We start from the raw sequence: 13,404 nt of genomic DNA, 5'->3' as shown, positions 1-13,404 counted from the left end.
CAAGGTGGACAAAAACAACCTCTTTGGACTGAGAAACTGCACTCACAAGAAGATATAAGTGGAAGCTGGAAACGCAGAAAGTCGAAGAAATGGAACGAAATTACGTAAGTATTTCCCATTTACTAGTTTACTTACTAGAAGAAGTAAAGAAAAGTGGTCAACAACTGTAATGCACTCAATAAACAGAGGACGTAGGCTACTGTGCTACAGAAGCCATATGTCGTGGAAGCCACCTCTCTCTCCACAATTTTAAGACCAGGTTCGACAAACATTTCAAACGTCAAGGTAGTTCAGTTATAACACTTACAGCTGCAGGAAGGACAGTAGACGTGGAACAAAGAGTTATAGAGACACTTTCCCAGTTATAGAGACACTTTGTGTAACAGGTAAGTACCCCTCTCTCTCTCTCTCTCTCTCTCTCTCTCTCTCTCTCTCTCTCTCTCTCTCTCTCTCTCTCTCTCTCTCTCTCTCTCTCTCTCTCTCTCTCTCTCTCTCCCACATTACTTTTCCCTACCTTCCCACCCAAGATGATTAAAGATCGACCCACTAGACTTACACCAAGTTGCCAAGATCGTCCTCATTGTTATGTATTCTGAACTCCGCCACCGGGAACAAAAATGTCCTTCGCGAAGATCCTGGATGGAGAGAGGGAAGGGGAAGGGATTATTGAGGGAGGGAATGATAGTTGGAGTATAGGGAGGGAGGTTAAGGAAGGAAGGACGTGGGAGAGAGCGAGTGAGAGAAGGAGAGAGCGAGTGAGAGAGAGAGAGAGAGGCGAGGGAGGACACCAAGAACTGCAGGACTAGATGGGGGGTAAGAATGAGATAGAGGGTGTGAGTGGACGGGTTTCAGACGCCCTAATTTACATATCTTCTCGAAAATCTAGACTGGTGACCCGAGGCACCCGTTTTCCACCCCCTTGCTTAGCTGTCTGCTCTTAATGTCCCCTCTGCCTGTGTCTGCCTGTGTCTGCCTGTCTCTGCCTGTGTCTCTGCCTGTCTCTGCCTGTGTCTCTGCCTGTCTCTGCCTGTGTCTCTGCCTGTGTCTCTGCCTGTGTCTCTGCCTGTGTCTGCCTGTGTCTATGTCTCTGCCTGTCTCTCTGGCTGCCGGTTTCTGTCAGTGTATCCTCTTCCATCTTTATATATATATATATATATATATATATATATATATATATATATATATATATATATATATATATATATATATATATATATATATATACACATCACAGTTAGATTTGATTTTATTCTGCATGTCCATTTCACCGTCTGGTTATGTGTCTGCGGCTGCTGGCTTGTGACGGGGTAGTGTAACTGTCTCGTTCTGTCTGTGCGTACTGTCTCCCTAGTGGGCGATTTGACGGTTTGTCTCACTGCAAAAAACAAAGCTCTCGCAATTTTGGCATTTATCTCTCTCTTGATCTGTCTGTCTGTCTGTCTGTCTGTCTATCTGTCTGTATCTGTCAGTCTGTCTGTCTGTCTCACTCTCTCCTTACCCCACTACAGCTGCGCGGCATAAATATCACCCTGGATTACGCTCACCCAATAGGGAAAAAATAACAACAAAAGAAGCATCCTGGGTGGCCGAGAACTATGACGTCAGCGTGACGTCAGCAGCAACAGGTGCATGACTCCCCAGCGGCTGACCAATCAGCGCAGCGCTCCGGGTCTGGGAGAGGCGGGGCATAGAAAACGGGCAGACGATATACAAAGGAATTAAAGGATTGAAACTGAAATAGAAGTAACATTAATTAACAGGACATGGAACAGGGATAAACAAATGATGGGAGAGATAGATAGAGAGAACAGTAAAGGTAAAGAGAACAAAACAACAACCGTAAATCGAAAATATTTTAGAACAGTTGCCTACAAATCCCAAAAACATAAAAAAAGAGTGACAAAAGGCAATGAAGATTTTTTTAAAAGAAAATAGGAACATGATCGAAATTCACGTATGAAGGAAAAAGTATTGGAATGATGATGATGGCGCTCTGTTTATAATACAAATACTTCTTTCAAATACTTCCATAACGTCTGGCGAGTGTTGGAACTCTTGTCACACAAACGTTTCTCATGTGTTAGGACTTCGGGGGGCATAATTCTAGTACATATGTTACATACGGAAATGTTTTAAGTATTTCGTTCCCAAACGATGTACAACCAGAAATCTTAGCCAAATGTCTAAAGTTTCCCTACAGCATGACGTAGTTGATACTCATGATTGTAAACTGTTCACCGCTGCCCATTGGATGGGTGCTGGGGGTGGGAGGGGGGTTGTGCATGATTAGTAAATTAAACTGTAACTAGCTTACCACAGATGTGAACTGCTTGATTTAGTGACTTGTGGTTCAGTTCTTGAAAAAATGGTGCTATAAATGAATTGCTATATACAGAGAGAAAGAGAGAGAGAGACAGAGAAAGAGAGAGAGAGAGAGAGAGAGAGAGAGAGAGAGAGAGAGAGAGAGAGAGAGAGAGAGAGAGAGAGAGAGAGAGAGAGAGAGAGAGAGAGAGAGAGAGAGAGAGAGAGAGAGAGAGAGAGAGAGAGAGAGAGAGAGAGAGAGAGAGAGAGAGAGAGAGAGAGAGAGAGAGAGAGAGACCCGGACAATGCCGGGTAACCTGTATCAGGGAATGACTGTCTGGCCAAAGGTGGAGGCCAGACGCCTCTAGCTAGCCTCACCCGACTTTCCAGTGTACGAGACGACGGACATAACCTGGTCGAGGTCGGCCCAAGTTAAATACTTTAGGAAATATTAATATTTACAGAGCCCCCCCCCCCCATGTGATTATTATTGTGTCGAGTGGGAAATGTTTGATATGTTTCCCATAGAGTTTGTCAATGCTTCATAATTATTTTCTGAGAGACCCTTTGTGTTGTTTATATATATATATATATATATATATATATATATATATATATATTTATTTATATATATGGAAATGTTCGCTTATGCATAACTGCTAATCTCCAAAAGTTCTTCGCTAATTGCTTTGAAATTTTCACTCAACGTTCCATTCGCATCCGGCCAGTGACGGTAAAAAAAAAATACTTTTTCTGAAAAACTGTTTTTCATGTGTTTTTCATGTGAGGGAAAATCTTCGAAACCTCTTTACCGATTGCTTTGAAATTTTAACACAACGGTGCATTCGAATAGGCGCGTCTTTTTATATATCTACTATATACATGCCTCACCTGTGACAGGAAAAAACATGCATTTTTTTTTTAAACAGCGCCATCTGTTGGACTTAAGAGCAACACACGCTGTAATCTCCGAAAGTTCTTCACCGATTGCTTTGAAATTTTGACACAACGTTGCATTCGAATAGGCGCATCTTTTTATATACCTACTATATAGATGTCACTCCTGTGACAAGTATAAACATGTGTTTTTAAAAGACAGCGCCATCTGTTGCACATAACAGCAACATGCACGCTATACTAAATATGTCACGAATTCCATTTCAGTGTTTCCGATTGAATTTATAAATTTTATTTTCATAAATTTCGATTTATTTTATTTTTTATTGAATTATTTTGTGTGACGTTGTGTTAGAATTGAGCTGTGTTTTTACCATACCGTTCATTTCGTAAGTATAAGTATAGATGCCACACCTGTGACAGGTAAAACTATGCTTTTCTTGAAAAACAGCGCCATCTGTTGCATGTACGAGCAACACACATGCTATAATAAATATGTTACAATTCCATTTCAATGTTTCTGATTGCATTGATAAATTGAATTTTCTTAGATTTTGATTTATTTTCATTTGATTTAATTATTTTGTGTGAATTGCATTGGAATTGAGCTGTGTTGTTTACCATATCGTTCATTTCGTGAGTATAATTTTTTTTTTTTGTATTTTTTCATATTTTCATTTCAATTTTAACTGTTGTTCTTATATTTCAGTGATGGGACATCTCCCGATTTTCTGATGAAAACATCAGACCATTTGGGAAGGCATCGGACGAGGGAGTGGGGAATGGTGGGAATGACGAGGGGACGGAAGTGAGAGATGGTGGGGAGGACGAGGGGACGGGGGAGTTTGGGATGGTGAGGACGAGGGGATGGGGGAATGGAGAATGGTGGGTAGGACAAAGGGAGTGGGGCATGGTGGGAAGAAAGAAGGGATGGTGGGGAGGACGAGGAGACGGGTGAGGGGGAAATGGTGGGGAGGACTGGGGGACACGGAAGATTGCTGTGGCTCAGAGCCACAGCAACGCATGTCCGGGTACTGCTAGTATATATATATAATATATTGTGCCGTTTTGGGATTCGATTTTTTCTTTATTATGCACCTCATACCCATCCCGTGGGAGGTGGTGGAAAGGGTTACAGAGGCTTAAAACCGGTTCAGCAACTGAACCAATTAATTCGTTTAGCTAAACAAGCGACAGAATTTACATCCATTCTATAGTCCAATGACCAGAATTGTATATATCATAATCCAAGCTGGGTCTAAAAATGGCAAGGTGAAGAAAGATTTGTTTTGTGTTGTATTCGGGTAGGGGAGCAAATATTTTTGATTCGTGTTAAGACAATGTTGATGGGGGCGAGGCTACTCCTGACTGCACTACAAGAACTACGTTTTTATTTATTTATTTATATATTTATTTATCACAAGTGGATACAGGAGCAGAATACCTTTGACTCCTGTAAGCAGGCTGAGGACTTCTTGAATTAACGTTTCTAGGTGTAAATCCTAGTATCAATGTGGTTCTATTTTGAACACAAATACGAGGTTTTCAGTCAATAGTTTATTTGCCAACTTGTAAAGCTATATGAATTTTGTGGTATAGTTCCTGAGCCCATTATGTCCCTCTGGATCCTTTTCCCACTACCACCTCTCAAAATGGATGTGTATGAAGGTGCACAATAAATGAACTAAACTTAATTACGTACAATGCATAATTGTTATTGAGGACACGGTAACAATTAGCCATGACTACTATAGTTTTCTAGTAGTCACAAGGTTAGAGTGACTGTGCTATAATGAGGGTGGTACATTCGTAAGTGTGACTAGAAAATATATATATGGGTGTAATTAATAAAATCCACTTTACCATTTGAAGTCCCCAAGTGGAATATGCCACACAATCTACTTCTTATCCACAATTCACAATTCACAAAAAGGAGTCTTTTTGGGAATAAAGTATGCATTGCATTATAATCTGGAAGAAAATTAGGAGGTTGAAGAACCTGATTTCAGGAGAGGATATTACGGGGAACTTAGAAATTTCTTTAAGGAATTTGACTGGAAAGACTTGCTGTTAGGAAATGAAGTAAATGAGATGTATATCACGTTTTGTGAAATATATGATAAAGGTACAAAACAAATATATGCCAGAGTTGCAGAACTAGGAAACATGCTTGGTTCAGGCAGAAATTGCAAGCGGGCCAGAGACCAAAAGACACAAAAATGGAATCAATATAGGAAGAGGCCAAACCCCAAAACATACCAACGGATATGCGATGAACAACCACACGACAATGAAGAGAGAGGCAAAAAGAAATTTAAAAAAAGGGATAGCGGACAAATGTAAAACAGAACCAGGCCTATTCTATAAAATCATAAGCAATAAATTGCAGGTAAAGGATAATATTCAGAGGTTGAAAATGGGAACAGATTCACGAAAAATGAAAAGGAAATGTGTGAAACATTAAACAAAAAGTTAAAACGTGTGTTTGTACAAAATGAAATCTTCAGGAAACCAGACACAATAAGAATTCCAGAGAACAACATAGAGCACATTGAGGTGCCTAGAGATGAAGTGAAAAAAATGCTCAAGGAGCTAGGTAAGAACAAAGCAGTTTGCCCAGATGGAGTTTCACCATGGGTCCTGAGAGAATGTGCACCCGAGCTCAGCATTCCACTTCAACTGACTTTTCAGGCATCCCTGTGTACAGGAGTCGTAGCTGATGTGTGGAAAAAGGCTAATATAGTTCCACTCTACAAAAGTGGCAGCAGGCCCTCAATTATAAACCTATATCATTGACAAGTGTACTAATCAAAATATTGGAAAAATAATTAAAACTAAATGGGTAGGCACCGGTAATTTTCATTGGAGAAAAATGATATAATATCAGACAGTATGGTTTTCGATCTGGAAGATCCTGTGTAACGAATTAACACAGTTTCTATGATCGAGCCCCAGAAATTTTACAGGAAAGAGATGGTTTGGTTGACTGCATCTATCTGGACCCGAAAAAAAGGCTTTCGACAGAATTCCACATAAGAGGTTATTCTGGAAACTGTAACATATTGGAAGGATGACAAGTAAGCTTCTAACATGGATGAAAATTTTGTAACTGATAGTAAAATGAGGGAAGTAATCAGAGGCAATGTATCGGACCTGAGAAATGTCACAAGTGAAGTACCACAGGGTTCAATTTTGGCACCTGTAATGTTCATTGTTTACATAAACGATCTACCAGATGGAATACAGAATTATATGAACATGTTTGCTGATGATGTTAAGATAATAGGGAAGATAAGAAACTTAGATGATTGTCATGCCCTTCAAGAAAACCTGGACAAAATAAGTATATTGAGCACCACTTGGCTAATGAAATTTAATGTAAATAAATGCCATGTTATGGAATGTGGAATATGAGAACTGACCCCATACAACCTATAAATTATGTGAGAAATCTTTAAAGAATTCTGATAAAGAAAGAGATCTAGGGTGGTTCTAGAGAGAAAACTGTCATCTGAGGACCACATTTAGAACAATGTGCGAGGAGCCTATGCTACGCTTTCTAAGTTCAGAATTGCTTTTAAATACATGGATGGCGAAATACTAGAGAAATTGTTCACGACTTTTGTTAGGCCAAAGCTGGAATATGCTGCAGTTGTATAATGCCCATTTCTTAAGAAGCACATCAACAAACTGGAAAAGGTGCAAAGAAATGCCACTAAGTGACTCCCAGAACTGAAGGACAAAAGCTACGAGGAGTGGTTAGAGGCATTAAATATGGCAAAACTAGAAGATAGAAGAAAAAGAGGCGATATGATCGCTTATTATTAACATCTTTATTGACAAAATTAATTACAATCTTGCCTAATCTGAGGATTTCGATTAAATCTTATTAAAGTGAAGATATTGCTGGTGTTCACTGTCACGCAGGACAGAGGGTCATACATAAGACAACAGGTCTAAACTGTAGGCGGAAGCACATATATATCATGGTTACAATCAATGTTTTAATGTATGGATATGTGAAAACAACTTTCTATTGTGCACTGCCACACAAGGGCAGGGATGGGTTCATAAGTGATGCAGCTTAGAAGTAATATAGATCAAAATTGTTCTTCATTCATTAAAATGGACAAGCAAATTTTGGATAAATTGTTAGGATGTCGTCCAGAACATCTGAGTCAATGAAATAGTTACACAGTTGGTGGTACAATAGGCGTACAAAATAGTAACAGGAATCGATAAAATTGATATGGAAGAATTCCTGAAACCTGGGACTTCAAGAACAAGAGGTCATAAATTTAAACTAATGAAACAAAGCTGCCGGAGAAAATATAAAAAAAAAATCCCAGTCGCAAACAGTGGTAGACGGTTGGAACAAGTTAGGTGAGAAGGTGGTGGAGGCCAAAACCGTCAGTAATTTCAAGGCGTTATATGACAAAGAGTGCTGGGAAGACGGGACACCACGAGCGTAGCTCTCATCCTGTAACTACACTTAGGTAATTACACAGCTCTGGATATTATACAATTGAAATTAATATTCTAATAAGCAGTGCAATTAGTATCGTGATAATGAAGCAGATGGATAACTTTGCTGTTATATATCTAATAAGAACAAGATCAACTGTAATATAGGAACTGCCTCGTATGGATCAATAGCTAGGGGCCAGATTCACGAAAGCACTTACGAACGTGTACATCTTTCCTCAATCTTTGACGGCTTTGGTTACATTTATTAAGCAGTTTACAAGCATGAAAACTTCCCATTCAACGGTTGTTATTGTTATAAACAGCCTCCTGGTGCTTCGGAGCTCATTAACTGTTTAATAATTGTAAACAAAGTCGCCAAAGATTGAGACAAGATATACAGGTTCGTAAGTGTTTGCGTAAGTGCTTTCGTGAATCTGGCCCTAGGCTTTTTGCAGTCTCCATTATTCTCATACTCTTAACTGTAATGTAGCAACAAGTTCATCTGTAATGGTGGTGGATTTGGTACACTATAACCTCCCTCACGAGCTCCTCCCACCAAGGACCCTCGAGGGTACGCTGATGGCGGCTCGACATGATATTTTTTTGTTTTCCCAAGCGGCAACATCCTGGTGCGGAGGATCAAGTGTCCGCCTCAACCCGCTGACCCGCGCGCGGGAAATTTTAAATAAGGTGTCAGCTGCAGATGAATTATGGCGCGTATGTGAGCGGAGGGCGGCTGTGTAGCGTGTTTAATAGTCCGCAGCTGTTTGTGTCACACCGGTACAGCCGGCTCTGGCACACAATCGGATGGTCCCGCGTTCGATTCTTGCGGTTGGAGAGAAGTTTGGGGAATGTTTCATATCACCTTGTGCCTCTGTTCACCTAACAGTAAATAGGTACCTGGGCTTTAAACAGGGGGATAAGTGTACAAAATAATATTAAATATGTCATATATAGTAGAGAAATTAGATCGAGAGTTATTACATTAGAACCGGTGGTAGAAAAGGCAATATGTCTTAAGAGCTAATAGCTTGATCCAGCTCAGGCGGGACCAAAGAGCTAAAGCTCATCCCCCGCAAGCATAACTAAGTGAACACACACACACACACAGGGGAGCCTGATAGCTGAGTGGACAGCACTCTGGATTCGTAATCCAAGGGTCCGGGTTCGATCCGTGTGATAGCAGAAACAGATTGACAGAGTTTCTTTCAATCCTGATGTTCCTGTTAACTAGCAACAAATAGATACCTGGGAGAAGGCTGTTTTACTTGCTGCTTCCTAGGTGTGTGTGTGTATTCACTTAGTTGTGCTTGCGAGGGTTGAGCTCTGCTCTTTCGGCCCGCCTCTCAACTGTCAATCAACTGGAACTAACTACTAACTATATTTTTACATACACACACACACACATACACACACACACACACACACACACACACACACACACACACACACACACACACACAGGAAGCAGCTCCATAACAGCTGTCTAACTCCCAGATACTTATTTACTGCTAGGTAACAGGGGCATCAGGGTGAAAAATACTTTGCCCATTTATTTCTGCCTGGTCCGGGAATCGAACCCGGGCCACAGGGTTACGTGTCCTGCGCGCTGTCCGCTCAGCTACCAGACCCCGTGCGTGTGTTGGGGGGGGGAGGGGAGAAAGTTAGTAACAGTTGATTGATTGACAGTTGAGAGGCGGGCCGAAAGAGCAGAGATCAACCCCCGCAAGCACAACTAGGTAAGCGCCCAGAAGATACTGGCTTACGGAAAGCGAAACTACAAAGAAATAGAGCAAATTCCTAATAAAAATACCAAAGAAAACAGAACACGGAGAAAAGTCTGTACAAAGATGGACTACATAATCAAATTCTTTTTAAGAGACTCTCACACGTTTGTTTCAGTTCAAAAGGAGAAGACTTAAATACAAAGACGAAACTCGTGGTTTAACCAGGACCAAAAGGAGGTAATGCAACTAAGTACAAGAGCATGGATAAACTACAGGAATTATAAAACACGAAAAAGTAGGAGGTACAGGCCCAGGAATGAATACCTCAGAGTGAGATGAGAAGCAGAGAGACAGATTGAAAACGACATAACAAATAACGCAAAGACCTAACATAAGGAGGAAAAAAAGCAGTGAAGGAACAGATGATGAAACTGAGAACATGGAACATGCTCACAGAGAATGACAGGAAGGTGTGTGTGAGCAACTCAACCAGAGATTCCAGCCCACACAATGAAATTTGTGTGTTGTGAATTGTGAAATATATTGTGAATTGTGAAATATATTGTGAATTGTGAAATATATTGTGAATTGTGAAATATATTGTGAATTGTGAAATATATTGTGAATTGTGAAATATATTGTGAATTGTGAAATATATTGTGAATTGTGAAATATACTTCACAATTAAGTTTAGGCATCCGATTTCGCTTTTTGCATATGTACACAATATTAGGCTTAGGATATGTTTCATTAGACATATATCTAATTTGATTAGGCATATGATACGTTTAGGTAGGCCTACGAAAGATTAGGCGGTTGCTGCAATTTTTTTCTTTTCTACATTTTTTATTAATTATTATTATTATTATTATTATTTTGCGAGAAGCCAGTCATTTTACCAGTCCAAGTTGTTGAGAATTCTCTTTGAGTAACAGCCTATAATGTTTATATATTTATTTCAATCGCTATATGTACTGTCTTATTGAAAGATGGTTTATAAGCTTTTGGTCCATTGTGGAAAGGCAGGAAGGGAGCAGAAATGGGAGAGGGGCGGGGAGGGTAGAAATGATATTGGGGAAGAGGTAGAAATGGGTGATGGGAAAGGAGGTAAAAATGCGACGGGGGATTTTAAAAGGGACACAAAAATTATTTAACCCAGTAGTCAACCAAAATAGAAATGATGGGTGGAAAGGGGGAAGAAATGGGAGAGGGGGATGAGATATGAAAGTGTAGAAGGGGTGGGAAGAAATGATAAGTTGGGAAGGGGGAAGAAAGGATAAGAGGGCATGGGGAAGGAATTGCAGAGGGGGGAGGACAGAGTAATAAAGGATGAAATATTTACGTCAGTTATGAGGAGAGAGATTATGAGAGGGTGAAAAGAGACTGAGAGAGAGAGAGAGAGAGAGAGAGAGAGAGAGAGAGAGAGAGAGAGAGAGAGAGAGAGAGAGAGAGAGAGAGAGAGGGGACAGAGAGAGAGAGAGAGAGAGAGAGAGAGAGAGAGAGAGAGAGAGAGAGAGAGAGAGAGAGAGGGGGGAGAGAGAGAGAGAGAGAGGGGGGGAGAGAGAGAGAGAGAGAGAGAGAGAGAGAGAGAGAGAGAGAGAGAGAGAGAGAGAGAGAGAGAGAGAGAGAGAGAGAGAGAGAGAGAGAGAGAGAAGGAACAAGAGTAGCGAGCAAGTGATCACATTACACCTGTAGCAGCTGCTCTGGCTGCTGCCTCCCAGGGCGGTGTGGGGGGAAAGGACCCGCCAAAATAGCCTAGTGATAGTCTTCTGTTACCAATAATAACAATAATAATAATCATCACTATTATTACTTCTCTTGTTTTCGTTTTTTTTTTGTTTATTTATTATGTTAAGAAAACTGGAGCGTTTCTCATATTATGAGAAAGGGAAGTACTTTACTGATCTTGTTACCCGCGATCTCTTGCAGTATTTACAGAGTATACATAGTTGAGCAGTTTAAGGACCATAGGGAGGATACATACGAGTCATAGGGACTACGGGAGGATACATTATGTAGTCTAAGAATAGTCAAATAGTCAGCACATGGAATGAGCTGAAGGAGGTAATCTAGGAGACATATATCCATAGGTTTTAAAATGCACGTGAACACATACTTGCAGGGTATATATATATATATATATATATATATATATATATATATATATATATATATATATATATATATATATATATATATATATATATATATATATATATATATATATATATATATATATATATATATATATATATATATATATATGTCGTACCTAGTAGCCAGAACGCACTTCTGAGCCTACTATGCAAGGCCCGATTTGCCTAATATGCCAAGTTTTCATGAATTAATTGTTTTTCGACAACCTAACCTACCTAACCTAACCTAACCTAACTTTTTCGGCTACCTAACCTAACCTAACCTATAAAGATAGGTTAGGTTAGGTTAGGTAGGGTTGGTTAGGTTCGGTCATATATCTTTGTTAATTTTAACTCCAATAAACAAAAATTGACCTCATACATAATGAAATGGGTAGCTTTATCATTTCATAAGAAAAAAATTATAGAAAATATATTAATTCTGGAAAACTTGGCTTATTAGGCAAATCGGGCCTTGCATAGTAGGCCGAGAAGTGCGTTCTGGCTACTAGGTACGACATATATATATATATATATATATATATATATATATATATATATATATATATATATATATATAAAGGGCTACATAGTGTATCAAGACCTAGCTAGAAAAGTCTGAGGGAATTAGACGTCACTTCTCTGGGAAAAGAGGGGGGAACATAGGTAACATGATCACAACATGCAAGATTCTTACAGGCAATGACAAAGTGGACAAGAGTGAAATGTGTACCAAGAACAGGTGCAAGACGAGAGGACACGGGTGGTACCGAGAGACTCAGCTGAGCCATGGATGAATAAGTAAGATCTGCCCGAAACGCTGCGCGTACTAGTGGCTTTACAAGAATGTAAATACTGTACTATCCAATGTATTCTCACAAACCCAATGTACCTTCTTGTATATATATAAATAAATAAATAAATAAGTAAATAAATAAATAAATAAATAAATAAATAAATCTGCAAAAGCGTCCTTCCACAGTGTGAGGAACGAGGCGAGAGGAAAGGTAGTTGGTGGAACGCCACACGTTCCTCCCAATATTGAAATCATAAGCATAGACAATCGGGATGCAGTCAAATACGCGACCTAGCTAGCAGTATTAATACCTATTTACTTTACCTAGCAGTAAATAAGTACCCAGGAGTTAGTCAACTGGTTGTGGGTTGCATCCTGGGGAACAGTATCAGTAGTTTGACTTTGAGAAGGATCTCCATATAAGCCTAACATGTACATATACACTGTCAGCTTGTCCCCCGACAAAATGAATTATAGGCTCAGTAACCTGTACGCCAGTTAACTAACTGTTAGTTAAGAGGCGGGATCAAAGTACCGACATTCGAACTCCGCAAGTACACTTAGGCGAGTATGCGTGTATGGGCGTCCACCAGAGCAGTTCTCCCACGATCCCGCGCTGTTTATTTTGAGTTTTTAATCCCAGTAATGATCTACGACGCCCCAATAGCGGCGAACAGTTACCATACACTCGCACGACTGTCACCCTTAAAGTCTACCTACCTTAAGGTCTTTTTTTTTAGTGTCCCCAGCTAGGCAGCGTCAGGCAAGGGTAGGAGGACACTGGTAAGCGAAAATGGGATCTGTTGACTTGTACTATATGGACGGAATTTAATTGGCTTGAAAGAAGGGAGTGGTATTTGGTGGGGCTGATGAGAGGGAGAGAGTAAGACTGGGAGGGAAATAGAGGAAGGTGAAGGTGGGAGGGAAATTGTGGGAGTGTGAGGGAGAGAGTGTGGGAGTGTGAGGGAGAGAGTGTGGGAGTGTGAGGGAGAGTGTGGGAGTGTGAGGGAGAGTGTGGGAGTGTGAGGGAGAGAGTGTGGGAGTGTGAGGGAGAGAGTGTGGGAGTGTGAGGGAGAGAGAG

The sequence above is a fragment of the Procambarus clarkii genome, chromosome 10 (assembly GCF_040958095.1).
Source record: "Procambarus clarkii isolate CNS0578487 chromosome 10, FALCON_Pclarkii_2.0, whole genome shotgun sequence".
Classification (NCBI taxonomy): domain Eukaryota; kingdom Metazoa; phylum Arthropoda; class Malacostraca; order Decapoda; family Cambaridae; genus Procambarus; species Procambarus clarkii.
This window is presented reverse-complemented; position numbering follows the sequence as displayed.